Here is a 16,348-nt window from a genome sequence, read left to right on the forward strand (position 1 = left end):
AGCCGGGCCGGACAGCTACCTAGCCGCAGGGTGCAACAAATGTGCAACCCAATACCCATAAGGATAGGGGTATGCTGCCAAGCCGAGTAGGGTGTTCTCCCAAAACCAAACGACACACAAAGAGGAGGTTAAGCAAGAGAATGAGACTGGACAAGTCTCCTATATACAAAGGAGGGGTATGCTACTCGGACTGAGCAAGTCCCCTAAGGATGGGCTTGGGCTAGCGCCTTCATCGCCCTCGCAATGAGAGGGGATTCTAGTATCTAAAGAAATTTAACAGAAATCCATAAGACTGTGTTAGTCTATCAAAAAGAGAAGAAAAGGCTACCAGATAATCGCAAATTCCATTTTATTCCTATAAAAATAAATCAAGTGCTAAGCAAAGAAGAATTTTCAATAGAAGAAATACACAATCTATAGCAATCATAAAATGATAAACAACATTAATTAGTCCAGACCAGCCGCTGGATAGCCTAATAAAGTAAAAGAAAACAATATCAAACACTTCTATGCCCAACCACAAACACCACCCCAATATGGGGATGAAATCAGATGATGCTAAAGTAATCATCTGATATCATAATACACATGATAATATTCCTACAAACCGCCTTGAGATCAGACAGTACTCATGTCGATAATATCGAATAGAGTAGTCATCTGATCTCCTTCTTTCCTAAAACAATTTATTTAAATAAAAGACAAGTTTATGAACCTCAAGAGAGTCTTACCTGAGCAGTCCATTTATTATCATCTTCAAAACCTAACTCAAAGATTAGTACAAGAGAAGAATATATATAAAAAAATATCAAAAGATTATGATAATTCCAATTTATTAAAAATTTCAGTGCATACATGGGACATCAACTTGTGCAGATCCAAGTGTGAAGCGGTGAGCCATAAAACATAAAGACGGGCTCCAAGTAACCTCATCATTGCCCCGAGAAGGGCTCTTTTAAAAAAAATGGTTAAAAGAAATTCAAAAGGTTAGGTAGGCCTACTAAACAAAAGAGGGGAGCGCTACTTGGATTGAGCGAGTCCCCTAAGGATGGGCTTGGGCTAGGCGCCTTCATCGCCCTTACAATTATAAAGGATACTAATAGCTAAGAAAATTTCTAAAAAACTAAACAAGTTTCCTAAATGAAAGGTAAAAGAGCGAAAATGCTTCCCTAAATAAGTGAATAAACAACAAAAGTGATACCAACAGGCTATAAAATGTCCTCACCAAGAAATAACTTAATACACCCATTACCATAAGACAACATCAACACTTAAGATAACACTATTATGGAAGAGACCCTGTCATTATTATTATTATTATTATTATGCCCTTATGTGTCTGCATATTAACTTTATGAATAACACTTTAGGCAAATGATTCAATCATTCAATCTATAGAATGCAGAACTATATAATGATGCGATCAGAATAATGCACATCCAAATTCTTTAAAAGAGTTCACACACTAAAGTTGACCCCTGAATGAAAATCATTCTCAAGTATTTCAAAGCAACCAATCACAGCAACAACAAAAAAATCCATATTAGACCTAGTAAACCAAAAGAAGGTAAAGAAAACTTGGAAACGATCACCTAAAATAAAAAGCATAAGCAAATCCTATGTAAACACCAAAAGCACACCAATGCAGGCACCAAAATATGCAACAGTACAATTCCAAACATTTGCATCCATTTTAAGGAAATGCTACTCCCACTACTTATAAGATAAACCATTAGAAGCAACAGAATCAACATTTATAAGGACTGCTACTATCACAAAGGTGCGGGGGCTGCCAATATATAAAAAAAAGAAGTGAGGGCTGCCATTATCAAATGCTGCGAGGCTTTCAAAATCAAGGGTGTAAGGGCTGCCGTTATCAAAAGGGAAGTGAGGCTTTCAAAATCACTAAGGTGAGGGCTGCCATTATCAAATGGTGCGAGGCTTTCAAAGTCAAGGGTGTAAGGGCTGCCGTTATCAAAAGGGATGTGAGGCTTTCAAAACCAAGGGTGTAAGGGCTGCCATGATCAAAAGGGGAGTGAGGCTTTCAAAAATCACTAAGGTGAGGGCTGCCATTATCAATGTAAAATGGGGCTCTATTCTCTACTAAACAGGGGCTATCAAAGGCCATTATCAATCCAAATATAGAAGGAAATCAATAAAACAAAACTAACTAGCTTAATATAATCATCCGAACCCTCTTTCTCACTTATCCTAAGCAAAAACATGAAACAAATATATCACTTCTCTACTGCTATCTACCCATTCAATTGCAGAGATAATCCGATCCATTTTTTTTTTTTATCCGGTTAGGGGTTGTGTTGCATTACGGTTGGGTCAAATTGAAAAACAATAATAACACTATCATATTTGGATTTTGCCCTTTTCAGCTACAAATCAGCACAGCACACATTTGGTGATATGATAAAGCTAAATTTTGAGCCACCATTGTTACACCTAATGCTAGTATTCCCATATACCGGCATCAATACCAAATCAACAAAGCCTTGTCATCAAATCCATGGTCAGGCTTGCTTTGTGTCTGATTTAGATATTCAGCACACAACAATTAACAGGCTAAGTGACAATTTAATCCAAATAAAAAAAATGCTCTAGCCAAAGGATTCTACACATTCAAGTCAGTCGAGATGAATAAAACAAGCTGGGCTCATACTGCTCAAAAAAAATGGAAAATGAAACTTGAACCTTCAGTAATAACAGCAAAGAAAAGAAATGAAGGAGAGAACACAAAATTACCAAATATAAATGACATCGAACAATACTCTAATAAGCTGAAATTAAACGATAAAAACACACACAGCAAGACAAAATTAACCAAAATAAGAGCATTAAAAGGATAAACAATGAACAATGACAAGAAGAAATAAAATAAGAAAAGCAGAAAAGATTACCTTCCTCTCTTTAGATCTAGGCTATTTGAAATGTCCTTCTACTTATCTCTTTTTGCACGAATTTGCTCGGTGTATATTAAAACTTGGAATCCAAATTGGAGAGGAAGAGGAAGAGGTAGGGGTTGTAGCAGAGGTCGGCAATGGAGATTTTCCGTCGGGACTCCGGCAAATCTACCGGAGAAGATGGATGGAGGTGGATGACGGTGGCTCGGTGGTAGGTGGCGGTGGAAATGGAGGTAGGAGATGAGAAAAAGGGTGGATGGGGTGGCCGATGGAGATCGTCGGATTCCGGGCCGGAATCTACCAATTTCGCCAGTAGAAGAGGTGTTAAGGTTGAAATGGGTTTGGAAAAGGGAAGAAGAAAAAGAAGAAGAAGATTTAGGAAGAATACGGTGGTGGCTCCTCTCCTCTCTCTCTCTATTTTTCTCTTCCTCCCTCTCTGCTTTTTCCAGAAAATGGGTTTTTAAAAATAAAAATCAACGGAATAGAAGGGATTTAATGGTTGTGAGGTTGAATGGGTCTTGCTGGATTTAATGGCGACCGGCCGGAATCCGATGGGTTTGAAGGTAAAGATGATAATGGAAATGGATTGAAATGGTGGTTTTCTTGGACGTGGGTTTTCGAAGTAGGTTTGGGGTGGAATGGGTTAGAGTTAGTGGTGGTGGTGATTGGGTATGGGGTGGCTGTGGTAGTGGTGGAGAGAGATGGCCGGCCGGAGTTGGGGATTTCTCACCGGAGAAGATGGTTGCTCGGTGGTGGGTTTGGATTTTTAGGGGAAAAAGGGTATTGAGGTGGTGGGTTTGGATTTTTAGGGGAAAAAGGGTATTGAGGTGGTGGGTTTCCGGCAAGGGTGGCCGGATTCCTCCCTCTCCTTCTTCTTCCTCTCTCACTTTCTCTTTCTCTCTTCTCGGTTTTGAACGAGAGAAAGAAAACCAGCAAAAGAAAATCCTCCTTTTGCCCTAATTCGATGGTCTCTTATAAGACCATCAAAAATTATACCCCCCCCCTCCTTCATGGACACCCCTCTAATGCATTCAATGACCTTTTTTTTCACACAGCAAGGGGAGTGGCCAGGGTGAGAAAATAGAAATGATATTTTTCAAAGCCCTGCTGTTCCCTGGGCAGCCCCCATCCATATATTTTGGTATTTTTCTATATAGGGTTAGTGGTCCAGGTAGGAAACAGGGGAGGGGAATTTTTGCAAAATATCTTCTCTCTTTTGATCCCAACCCTCCAAATCAACTTTTTATTTAAGGGCTGGGATCAAAGGAAGCCTAACCACCTAGGAAGCTTCCAAAGATTCTTCCTAACTAATTTTGCTACACACTAATCTGTATACCTCCTTATCTCCCTGGACAACCCATTATGGCAAATTTGAACTGGCTTTTTAGGTTCCAGAGCACCCCCTTTTTCAGGCTAAATCGCTACCCTTCTGAACTTGCCCCACGACACTGCCCTAGCTCGTTCGCTAGGCGAACGCGCACGGATCTCGATGAAATTTTACAGGGACCATGGTGGGACCCTAAGCTAGCCTAGGGCGTAATTTGGGGTCCACACACTGATTTGAAAAGGTTATGCACAAAACAAGGAGGTGCAGGGCACGGTCAAAATGGGGTGTCTACATATTGTTTCTGAAATAAGAAACTTTCTATTTTTTCAATCTCTATCCATCATCAACTAAATCTAAGATTCAATACCATCGCATCCTCATCTCAGAACTAAGCAAAAAGCTCCTTGACACCATCTTTACGATTTACTAAGTTTAAAAGATTGATATTTTATAAAGTTTCTAAAATAAGAAACTCTCTATTTTTTCTCAATACCCATCATTCATCAACTAAATCTAAGATTCAATACTCACTCATTCTTATCCCAAAACTTGGCTAAATGCTCGTTGATATCATCTTTAGGGTTTCTTATGTCTAAAAGATGGATGCTTGATAAAGTTTTTAAAATAAGAAACTTTCTATTTTTACAATATTCAGCATTAATCAACTAAATCTAAGATTCAATACCCTCTCATCCTCATCCCAAAACATGGCTAAAAGCTCATTGAGACCGTCTCTAGGGTCTCATATGTCTAAAAGATGGATGTTTTTTAAGCTTTCTACAACAACAAACTTTCTAATTTTTCAATCTCCATCCTTCATCAACTAAATCTAAGATTCAATATCATCTCATCTCCACCACAAAACTTTGCAAAAAGCTCCTTGACACTATCTATGGGGTTTCCTATGTCTAAAAGATGGATGTTTTATAAAGTTACTAAAATAAGAAACTTTCTACTTTACAATCTCTATCCTTGATCAACAAAATCTAATATTCAATACCATCTAACCATAATATCAAAACTTTGCTAAAACCACATGGACACCATCTATAGTGTTTCCTATGTCTAAAACGTGGATTTTTCATAAAGTTTCTAAAATAAGAAACTTTATGTTTTTCAATCTCTATCAACAAAAGCACCTTGACAGCATATCTTTGTTTTCTTATATCTAAAAGATGTTTGTTTTATAAAGTTTCTAAAATAAGAAACTTTCTATTTTTTCAATCTCTCTCCATCATCAACTAAATCTAAGATTCAATACCCTCTCATCCTCATCCCAAAACATGGCTAAAAGCTAATTGACACCGTCTCTAGGGTCTCATATGTCTAAAAGATGGATGTTTTTTAAGCTTTCTACAAGAACAAACTTTCTATTTTTTCAATCTCTATCCTTTATCATCTGAATCTAAGATTCAATACCATCTCATCCTAATCTCAAAACTTGGCTAAAAGCTCCTTGACACCATCCCTAAGGTTTCCTTTGCTAAAAGATAGATGTCTTACAAAGTTTCTAAAATAAGAAACCATCTATTTTTTAAATCTCTATTCTTCATCAACTAAATCTAAGATTCAATATCATCTCATCCTCATCTCAAAAGTCAGCTAAAAGTTCCTTGACACCATATAAAGGGTTTCCTATGTCTAAAAGATGGATGTTTTGTAAAGTTTCTAAAATAAGAAACTTTCTATTTTTTCAATCTCCATCCTTTATAAACTAATTCTAAAATTTAATACCATCTCATGCACATCTCAAAACTTGGCTAAAAGCTCCTCGACACCATCTTTTTGGTTTCCTATGTCTAAAATATTAATTTCGTATAAAGTTTCAAAAATAAGAAACTTTCTAATTTTTCAATCTCCATCCTTCATCAACTAAATCTAAGATTCAATATCATCTCATCTCCACCACAAAACTTTGCAAAAAGCTCCTTGACACTATCTATGGGGTTTCCTATGTCTAAAAGATGGATGTTTTATAAAGTTACTAAAATAAGAAACTTTCTACTTTACAATCTCTATCCTTGATCAACAAAATCTAATATTCAATACCATCTAACCATAATATCAAAACTTTGCTAAAACCTCATGGACACCATCTATAGTGTTTCCTATGTCTAAAACGTGGATTTTTCATAAAGTTTCTAAAATAAGAAACTTTATGTTTTTCAATCTCTATCAACAAAAGCACCTTGACAGCATATCTTTGTTTTCTTATATCTAAAAGATGTTTGTTTTATAAAGTTTCTAAAATAAGAAACTTTCTATTTTTTCAATCTCTCTCCATCATCAACTAAATCTAAGATTCAATACCCTCTCATCCTCATCCCAAAACATGGCTAAAAGCTAATTGACACCGTCTCTAGGGTCTCATATGTCTAAAAGATGGATGTTTTTTAAGCTTTCTACAAGAACAAACTTTCTATTTTTTCAATCTCTATCCTTTATCATCTGAATCTAAGATTCAATACCATCTCATCCTAATCTCAAAACTTGGCTAAAAGCTCCTTGACACCATCCCTAAGGTTTCCTTTGTTAAAAGATAGATGTCTTACAAAGTTTCTAAAATAAGAAACCATCTATTTTTTAAATCTCTATTCTTCATCAACAAAATCTAAGATTCAATATCATCTCATCCTCATCTCAAAACTCAGCTAAAAGTTCCTTGACACCATGTATAAGGTTTCCTATGTCTAAAAGATGGATGTTTTGTAAAGTTTCTAAAATAAAGAACTTTCTATTTTACAATCTATATCCTTGATCAACAAAATCTAAAATTCAATACCATCTAATCATAATCTCAAAACTTGGCTAAAACCTCATGGACACCATCTATAGTGTTTCCTAGGTCTAAAAGGTGGATGTTTTATAGAGTTTCTAAAATAAGAAACTTTCTCTTTTTCAATCTCTATCAACAAAAGTACCTTGGTTTTCTTATATCTAAAAGATGTTTGTTTTATAAAGTTTCTAAAATAAGAAACTTTCTATTTTTCAATCTCTATCCATCATCAACTAAATCTAAGATTCAATACCATCGCATCCTCATCTCAGAACTAAGCAAAAAGCTCATTGACACGATCTTTACGATTTACTAAGTTTAAAAGATTGATATTTTATAAAGTTTCTAAAATAAGAAACTCTCTATTTTTTCAATATCCATCATTCATCAACTAAATCTGAGATTCACTACCCTCTCATCCTCATCCCAAAACATGGCTAAAAGCTCTTTGACACCGTTTCTAAGGTCTCATATGTCTAAAAGATGGATGTTTTTTAAGCTTTCTACAATAACAAACTTTCTATTTGTTCAATCTCTACCCTTTATCAACTAAATCTAAGATTCAATACCATCTAATCCTCATCTCAAAACTTGGCTAAAATCTCCTTGACACTATCCCTAAGGTTTCCTTTGCTAAAAGATAGATGTCTTACAAAGTTTCTAAAATAAGAAACCATATATTTTTTAACTCTCTATTTTTCATCAACTAAATCTAAGTTTCAATATCATCTCATCCTCATCTCAAAACTCAGCTAAAAGTTCGTTGACACCATATATAAGGATTCCTATATCTAAAAGATGGATCTTTTGTAAAGTTTCTAAAATAAGAAACTTTCTATTTTTTCAAACTCCATCCTTTATAAAACTAATTCTAAGGTTAAATATCATCTCATCCACATCTCAAAACTTGGCTAAAAGCTCCTCGACACCATCTTTTGGGTTTCATATGTCTAAAATATTGATGTCTTATAAAGTTTCAAAAATAAGAAACTTTCTAATTTTTCAATCTCTATACTTCATCAACTGAACCTAAGATTCAATATTATCTCATCTCCACCTCAAAACTTTGCAAAAAGCTCCTTGACACCATCTATGGGGTTTCCTATGTCTAAAAGATGGATGTTTTATAAAGTTACTAAAATAAGAAACTTTCTACTTTACAATCTCTATCCTTGATCAACAAAATCTAATATTCAATACCATCTAACCATAATATCAAAACTTGGCTAAAACCTCATGGACACCATCTATAGTGTTTCCTATGTCTAAAAGGTGGATGTTTTATAAAGTTTCTAAAATAAGAAACTTTATGTTTTTCAATCTCTAACAACAAAAGCACCTTGACAGCATATCTTGGTTTTCTTATATCTAAAAGATGTTTGTTTTATAAAGTTTCTAAAATAAGAAACTTTCTATTTTTTCAATCTCTCTCTATCGTGAACTAAATCTAAGATTCAATACCATCGCATCCTCATCTCAGAAATAAGCAAAAAGCTCCTTCACACCATCTTTACGATTTACTAAGTTTAAAAGATTAATATTTTATAAAGTTTCTAAAATAAGAAACTCTCTATTTTTTCAATATCCATCATTCATCAACTAAATCTAAGATTAAATACCCACTCATTCTTATCCCAAAACTTGGCTAAATGCTCGTTGATATCATCTTTAGGGTTTCTTAAGTCTAAAAGATGGATGTTTGATAAAGTTTCTAAAATAAGAAACTTTCTATTTTTACAATCTTCATCATTAATCAACTAAATCTAAGATTCAATACCCTCTCATCCTCATCCCAAAACATGGCTAAAAGCTCATTGATACCGTCTCTAGGGTCTCATATGTCTAAAAAATGGATATTTTTTAAGCTTTCTACAATAACAAACTTTCTATTTTGTCAATCTCTATCCTTTATCAACCAAATGTAAGATTCAATACCATCTCATCCTCATCTCAAAACTTGGCTAAAAGCTCCTTGACACCATCCCTAAGGTTTCCTTTGCTAAAAGATAGATGTCTTACAAAGTTTCTAAAATAAGAAACCATCTATTTTTTAAATCTCTATTCTTTATCAACTAAATCTAAGAGTCAATATCATCTCATCCTCATCTCAAAACTCAGCTAAAAGTTCCTTGACACCATATATAGGGTTTCGTATGTCTAAAAGATGGATATTTTGTAAAGTTTCTAAAATAAGAAACTTTCTATTTTTTCAATCTCCATCCTTTATAAACTAATTCTAAAATTCAATACCATCTCATCCAAATCTCAAAACTTGGCTAAAAGCTCCTCGACACCATTTTTGGCTTTCCTATGTCTAAAATATTGATGTCTTATAAAGTTTAAAAAATAAGAAACTTTCTAATTTTTCAATCTCCATCCTTCATCAACTGAATCTAAGATTCAATATCATCTCATCCCCACCTCAAAACTTTGCAAAAAGCTCCTTCACACAATCTATGGGGTTTCCTGTGTCTAAAAGATGGATGTTTTATAAAGTTACTAAAGTAAGAAACTTTCTATTTTACAATCTCTATCATTGATCAACAAAATATAATATTCAATACCATCTAATCATAATCTCAAAACTTGGGTAAAACCTCATGGACACCATCTATAGTGTTTCCTATGTCTAAAAGGGGGATGTTTTATAAAGTTTCCAAAATAAGAAACGTTCTGTTTTTCAATCTCTACCAACAAAAGCACCTTGACAGCAAATCTTGGTTTTCTTAAATCTAAAAGATGTTTGTTTTATTAAGTTTCTAAAATAAGAAATTTCTATTTTTTCAATCTCTATCCATCATCAACTAAATCTAAGATTCAATATCATCGCATCCTTATCTCAGAACTAAGCAAAAAGCTCCTTCACACCATCTTTATGATTTACTAAGTTTAAAAGATTGATATTTTATAAAGTTTCTAAAATAAGAAACTCTCTATTTTTTCAATATCCATCATTCATCAACTAAATCTAAGATTCAATACAAACTCATTCTTAACCCAAAACTTGGCTAAATGCTCTTTGATATCATCTCTAGGGTTTCTTATGTCTAAAAGATGGATGTTTGATAAAGTTTCTAAAATAAGAAACTTTCTATTTTTACAATTCCATCATTAATCAACTAAATCTAAGATTCAATACCCTCTCATCCTCATCCCAAAATACGGCTAAAAGCTCATTGAGACCGTCTCTAGGGTCTCATATGTCTAAAAGATGGATGTTTTTTACCCTTTGTACAATAACAAACTTTCTATTTTTTCAATCTCTATCCTATATCAACTAAATCTAAGATTCAATACCATCTCATCCTCATCTCAAAACTTGGCTAAAAGCTCCTTGACACCATCCCTAAGATTTCCTTCGCAAAAAGGTAGATGTCTTACAAAGTTTCTAAAATAAGAAACCATCTATTTTTTAAATCACTATTCTTCATCAACTAAATCTAAGAGTCAATATCATCTCATCCTTATCTCAAAAGTCAGCTAAAAGTTCCTTGACACCATATAAAGGGTTTCCTATGTCTAAAAGATAGATGTTTTGTAAAGTTTCTAAAATAAGAAACTATCTATTTTTTCAATCTCCATCCTTTATAAACTAATTCTAAAATTTAATACCATCTCATGCACATCTCAAAACTTGGCTAAAAGCTCCTCGACACCATCTTTTTGGTTTCCTATGTCTAAAATATTAATTTCGTATAAAGTTTCAAAAATAAGAAACTTTCTAATTTGCAATCTCCATCCTTCATGAACTGAATCTAAGATTTAATATCATCTCATCCACACCTCAAAACTTTGCAAAAAGCTCATTCACACCATCTGTGGGGTTTCCTATGTCTAAAAGATGGATATTTTATAAAGTTACTAAAGTAAGAAACTTTCTATTTTACAATCTCTATCCTTAATCAACAAAATCTAATATTCAATACCATTTAATCATAATCTCAAAACTTGGCTAAAACCTCATGAACACCATCTATAGTGTTTCCTATGTCTAAAAGGTGAATGTTTTATAAAGTTTCTAAAATAAGAAACTTTCTGTTTTTCAATCTCTACCAACTAAAGCACCTTCACAGCATATCTTGGTTTTCTTATATCTGAAAGATGTTTGTTTTATAAAGTTTCTAAAATAAGAAACTTTCTATTTTTCAATCTTTATCCATCATCAACTAATTTTAAGATTCAATACCATCGCATCCTCATCTCAGAACTAAGCAAAAAGCACCTTGACAATATCTTTTCGATTTAGTATTTTTAAAAGATTGATATTTTATAAAGTTTCTAAAAGAAGAAACTCTCTATTTTTTCAATATCCTTCATTCATCAACTAAATCTGAGATTCAATACCCACTCATTCTTATCCCAAAACTTTGCTAAATGCTCGTTGATATCATCTATAGGGTTTCTTATGTCTAAAAGATGGATGTTTGATAAAGTTTCTAAAATAAGAAACTTTCTATTTTTACAATCTCCATCTTTAATCAACTAAATCTAAGATTCAATACCCTCTCATCCTCATCCCAAAACATGGCTAAAAGCTCATTGATACCGTCTCTAGGGTCTCATATGTCTAAAAAATGGATATTTTTTAAGCTTTCTACAATAACAAACTTTCTATTTTGTCAATCTCTATCCTTTATCAACCAAATGTAAGATTCAATACCATCTCATCCTCATCTCAAAACTTGGCTAAAAGCTCCTTGACACCATCCCTAAGGTTTCCTTTGCTAAAAGATAGATGTCTTACAAAGTTTCTAAAATAAGAAACCATCTATTTTTTAAATCTCTATTCTTCATCAACTAAATCTAAGAGTCAATATCATCTCATCCTCATCTCAAAACTCAGCTAAAAGTTCCTTGACACCATATATAGGGTTTCGTATGTCTAAAAGATGGATATTTTGTAAAGTTTCTAAAATAAGAAACTTTCTATTTTTTCAATCTCCATCCTTTATAAACTAATTCTAAAATTCAATACCATCTCATCCAAATCTCAAAACTTGGCTAAAAGCTCCTCGACACCATCTTTTGGCTTTCCTATGTCTAAAATATTGATGTCTTATAAAGTTTAAAAAATAAGAAACTTTCTATTTTTACAATCTCCATCATTAATCAACGAAATCTAAGATTCAATACCCTCTCATCCTCATCCCAGAATATGGCTAAAAGCTCATTGACACCGTCTCTAGGGTCTCATATGTCTAAAAGATGGATGTTTTATAAGCTTTTTACAATAACAAACTTTCTATTTTTTCAATCTCTATCCTTTATCAACTAAATATAAGATTCAATACCATCTCATCCTCATCTCAAAACTTGGCTAAAAGCTCATTGACACCATCCGTAAGGTTTCCTTTGCTAAAAGATGGATGTCTTTCAAAGTTTCTAAAATAAGAAACCATCTATTTTTTAAATCTCTATTCTTCATCAACTAAATCTAAGAGTCAATATCATCTCATCCTCATCTCAAAACTCAGCTAAAAGTTCTTTGACACCATATATAGGGTTTCCTATGTCCAAAAGATGGATGTTTTGTAAAGTTTCTACAATAAGAAACTTTCTATTTTTTCAATCTCCATCCTTTATAAACTAATTCTAACATTCAATACCATCTCATCCACATCTCAAAACTTGGCTAAAATCTCCTCGACACCATCTTTTGGGTTTCCTTTGTCTAAAATATTGATTTCTTATAAAGTTTCTAAAATAAGAAACTCTCTAATTTTTCAATCTCCATCCTTCATCAACTGAAACTAAAATTCAATATCATCTCATCCCCACCTCAAAACTCTGCAAAAAGCTCCTTGCACCATCTATGGGGTTTCTTATATCTAAAAGATGTTTGTTTTATAAAGTTTCTAAAATAAGAAACTTTCTATTTTTTCAATCTCTATACATCATCAACTAAATCTATGATTCAATACCATCGCATCCTCATCTCAGAACCAAGCAAAAAGCTCCTTGACACCATCTTTTCGATTTACTAAGTTTAAAAGATTGATATTTTATAAAGTTTCTAAAATAAGAAACTGTCTATTTTTTAAATATCCATCATTCATCAACTAAATCTAAGATTCAATACCCACTCATTCTTATCCAAAAACTTGGCTAAATGCTCGTTGATATCATCTCTAGGGTTTCTTATGTCTAAAAGATGGATGTTTGATAAAGTTTCTAAAATAAGAAACTTTCTATTTTTACAATCTCCATCATTAATCAACTAAATCTAAGATTCAATACCCTCTCATCCTCATCCAAAAACATGGCTAAAAGCTCATTGACACCGTCTCTAGCGTCTGATATGTCTAAAAGATGGATGTTTTTTAAGCTTTCTACAATAACAAACTTTCTATTTTTTCAATCTCTATCCTTTATCAACTGAATCTAAGATTCAATACCATCTCATCCTCATCTCAAAACTTAGCTAAAAGCTCATTGACACCGTCTCTAGCGTCTCATATGTCTAAAAGATGGATGTTTTTTAAGCTTTCTACAATAACAAACCATCTATTTTTTAAATCTCTATTCTTCATCAACTAAATCTAAGATTCAATATCATCTCATCCTCATCTCAAAACTCAGCTAAAAGTTCCTTGACACCAGATGTTTTATAAAGTTTCTAAAATAAGAAACTCTCTACTTTTTCAAAATCCATCATTCATCAACTAAATCTAAGATTCAATACCCTCTCATGCTCATCCCAAAACATGGCTAAAAGCTTATTTACACCGTCTCTAGGGTCTCATATGTCTAAAGATGGATGTTTTTTAAGCTTTCTACAATAACAAACTTTCATTTTTTTCAATCTCTATCCTTTATCAACTAAATCTAAGATTCAATACCATCTCATCCTCATCTCAAAACTTGGCTAAATGCTCCTTGACACAATCCTTAAGGTTTCCTTTGCTAAAAGATAGATGTCTTACAAAGTTTCTAAAATAAGAAACCATCTATTTTTTAAATCTCTATTCTTCATCAACTAAATGTAAGATTCAATATCATCTCATCCTCAGCTCAAAACTCAGCTAAAAGTTCCTTGACACCATATATAGGGTTTCCTACGTCTAAAAGATGGATGTTTTGTAAAGTTTATAAAATAAGAAACTTTCTATTTTTTCAATCTCCATCCTTTATAAACTAATTCTAAGATTCAATACCATCTACTCCACATCTCAAAACTTGGCTAAAAGCTCATCGACACCATCTTTTGGGTTTCCTATGTCTAAAATATTGATGTCTTATAAAGTTTCAAAAATAAGAAACTCTCTATTTTTTCAATATCCATCATTCATCAACTAAATCTAAGATTCAATACCTACTCATTCTTATCCCAAAACTTGGCTAAATGCTCGTTCATATCATCTCTAGGGTTTCTTATGTCTAAAAGATGGATGTTTGATAAAGTTTCTAAAATAAGAAACTTTTTATTTTTACAATCTCCATCATTACTCAACTAAATCTAAGATTCAATACCCTCTCATCCTCATCCCAAAACATGGCTAAAAGCTCATTAACACCGTCTCTACGGTCTCATATGTCTAAAAGATTGATGTGTTTTAAGCTTTCTACAATAACAAACTTTCTATTTTTTCAATCTCTATCCTTTATCAACTAAATCTAAGATTCAATATCATCTCATCCTCATCTCAAAACTTGGCTAAAAGCTCCTCGACACCATCTTTTGGGTTTCCTATGTCTAAAATATTGATGTCTTATAAAGTTTCAAAAATAAGAAACTTTCTAATTTTTCAATCTCCATCCTTCATCAACTAAATCTAAAATTCAATATCATCTCATCCCCACCTCAAAACTTTCCAAAAAGCTCTTTGACACCATCTATGGGGTTTCCTATGTCTAAAAGATGGATGTTTTATAAAGTTACTAAAGTAAGAAACTTTCTAGTTTACAATCTCTATCCTTGATCAACAAAATCTAATATTCAATACCATCTAATCATAATCTCAAAACTTGGCTAAAACCTCATTGACACCATCTATAGTGTTTCTTATGTCTAAAAGGTGGATGTTTTATAAAGTTTCTAAAATAAGAAACTTTCTGTTTTTCAATCTCTACCAACAAAAGCACCTTGACAGCATATCTTGGTTTTCTTATATCTAAAAAATGTTTGTTTTATAAAGTTTTCAAAATAAGAAACTTTCTATTTTTTCAATCTCTGTCCATTATCAACTAAATCTAAGATTCAATACCATCGCATCCGCTTCTCAGAAATAAGCAAAAAGCTCCTTCACACCATCCTTACGATTTACTAAGTTTAAAAGATTGATATTTTATAAAGTTTCTAAAATAAGAAACTCTCTATTTTTTCAATATCCATCATTAATCAACTAAATCTAAGATTCAATACCCACTCATTCTTATCCCAAAACTTTGCTAAATGCTCGTTGATATCATCTATAGGGTTTCTTATGTCTAAAAGATGGATGTTTGATAAAGTTTCTAAAATAAGAAACTTTCTATTTTTACAATCTCCATCTTTAATCAACTAAATCTAAGATTCAATACCCTCTCATCCTCATCCCAAAACATGGCTAAAAGCTCATTGACACCGTCTCTAGGGTCTCATATGTCTAAAAGATGGATGTTTTTTAAGCTTTCTACAATAACAAACTTTCTATTTTTTCAATCTTTATCCTTTTTCAACTAAATCAAAGATTCAATACCATCTCATCCTTATGTCAAAACTTGCCTAAAAGCTCCTTGACACCATCCCTAAGGTTTCCTTTGCTAAAAGATAGATGTCTTACAAAGTTTCTAAAATAAGAAACCATCTATTTTTTAAATCTCTATTCTTCATCAAGTAAATCTAAGATTCAATATCATCTCATCCTCATCTCAAAACTCAGCTAAAAGTTCCTTGACACCATATATAAGGTTTCCTATGTCTAAAAGATGGATGTTTTGTAAAGTTTCTAAAATAATAAACTTTCTATTTTTTCAATCTCCATCCTTTATAAACTAATTCTAAGATTAAATATCATCTCATTCAAATCTCAAAACTTGGCTAAAATCTCCTCGACACCATCTTTTGGGTTTCCTATGTCTAAAATATTGATGTCTTATAAAGTTTCAAAAATAAGAAACTTTCTAATTTTTCAATCTCCATCCTTTGATCAACTGAATCTAAGATTCAATATCATCTCATCTCCACCTCAAAACTTTGCAAAAAGCTCCTTGACACCATCTATGGGGTTTCCTATGTCTAAAAGATGGATGTTTTATAAAGTTACTAAAATAAGAAACTTTCTACTTTACAATCTCTATCCTTGATCAACAAAATCTAATATTCAATACCATCTAACCATAATATCAAAACTT

This window comes from Tasmannia lanceolata, unplaced genomic scaffold (genome assembly GCF_043159265.1).
Source record: "Tasmannia lanceolata isolate RefF3 unplaced genomic scaffold, GAP_Taslan_0.1 ptg000008l, whole genome shotgun sequence".
In the NCBI taxonomy this organism is placed as follows: Eukaryota; Viridiplantae; Streptophyta; class Magnoliopsida; order Canellales; family Winteraceae; genus Tasmannia; species Tasmannia lanceolata.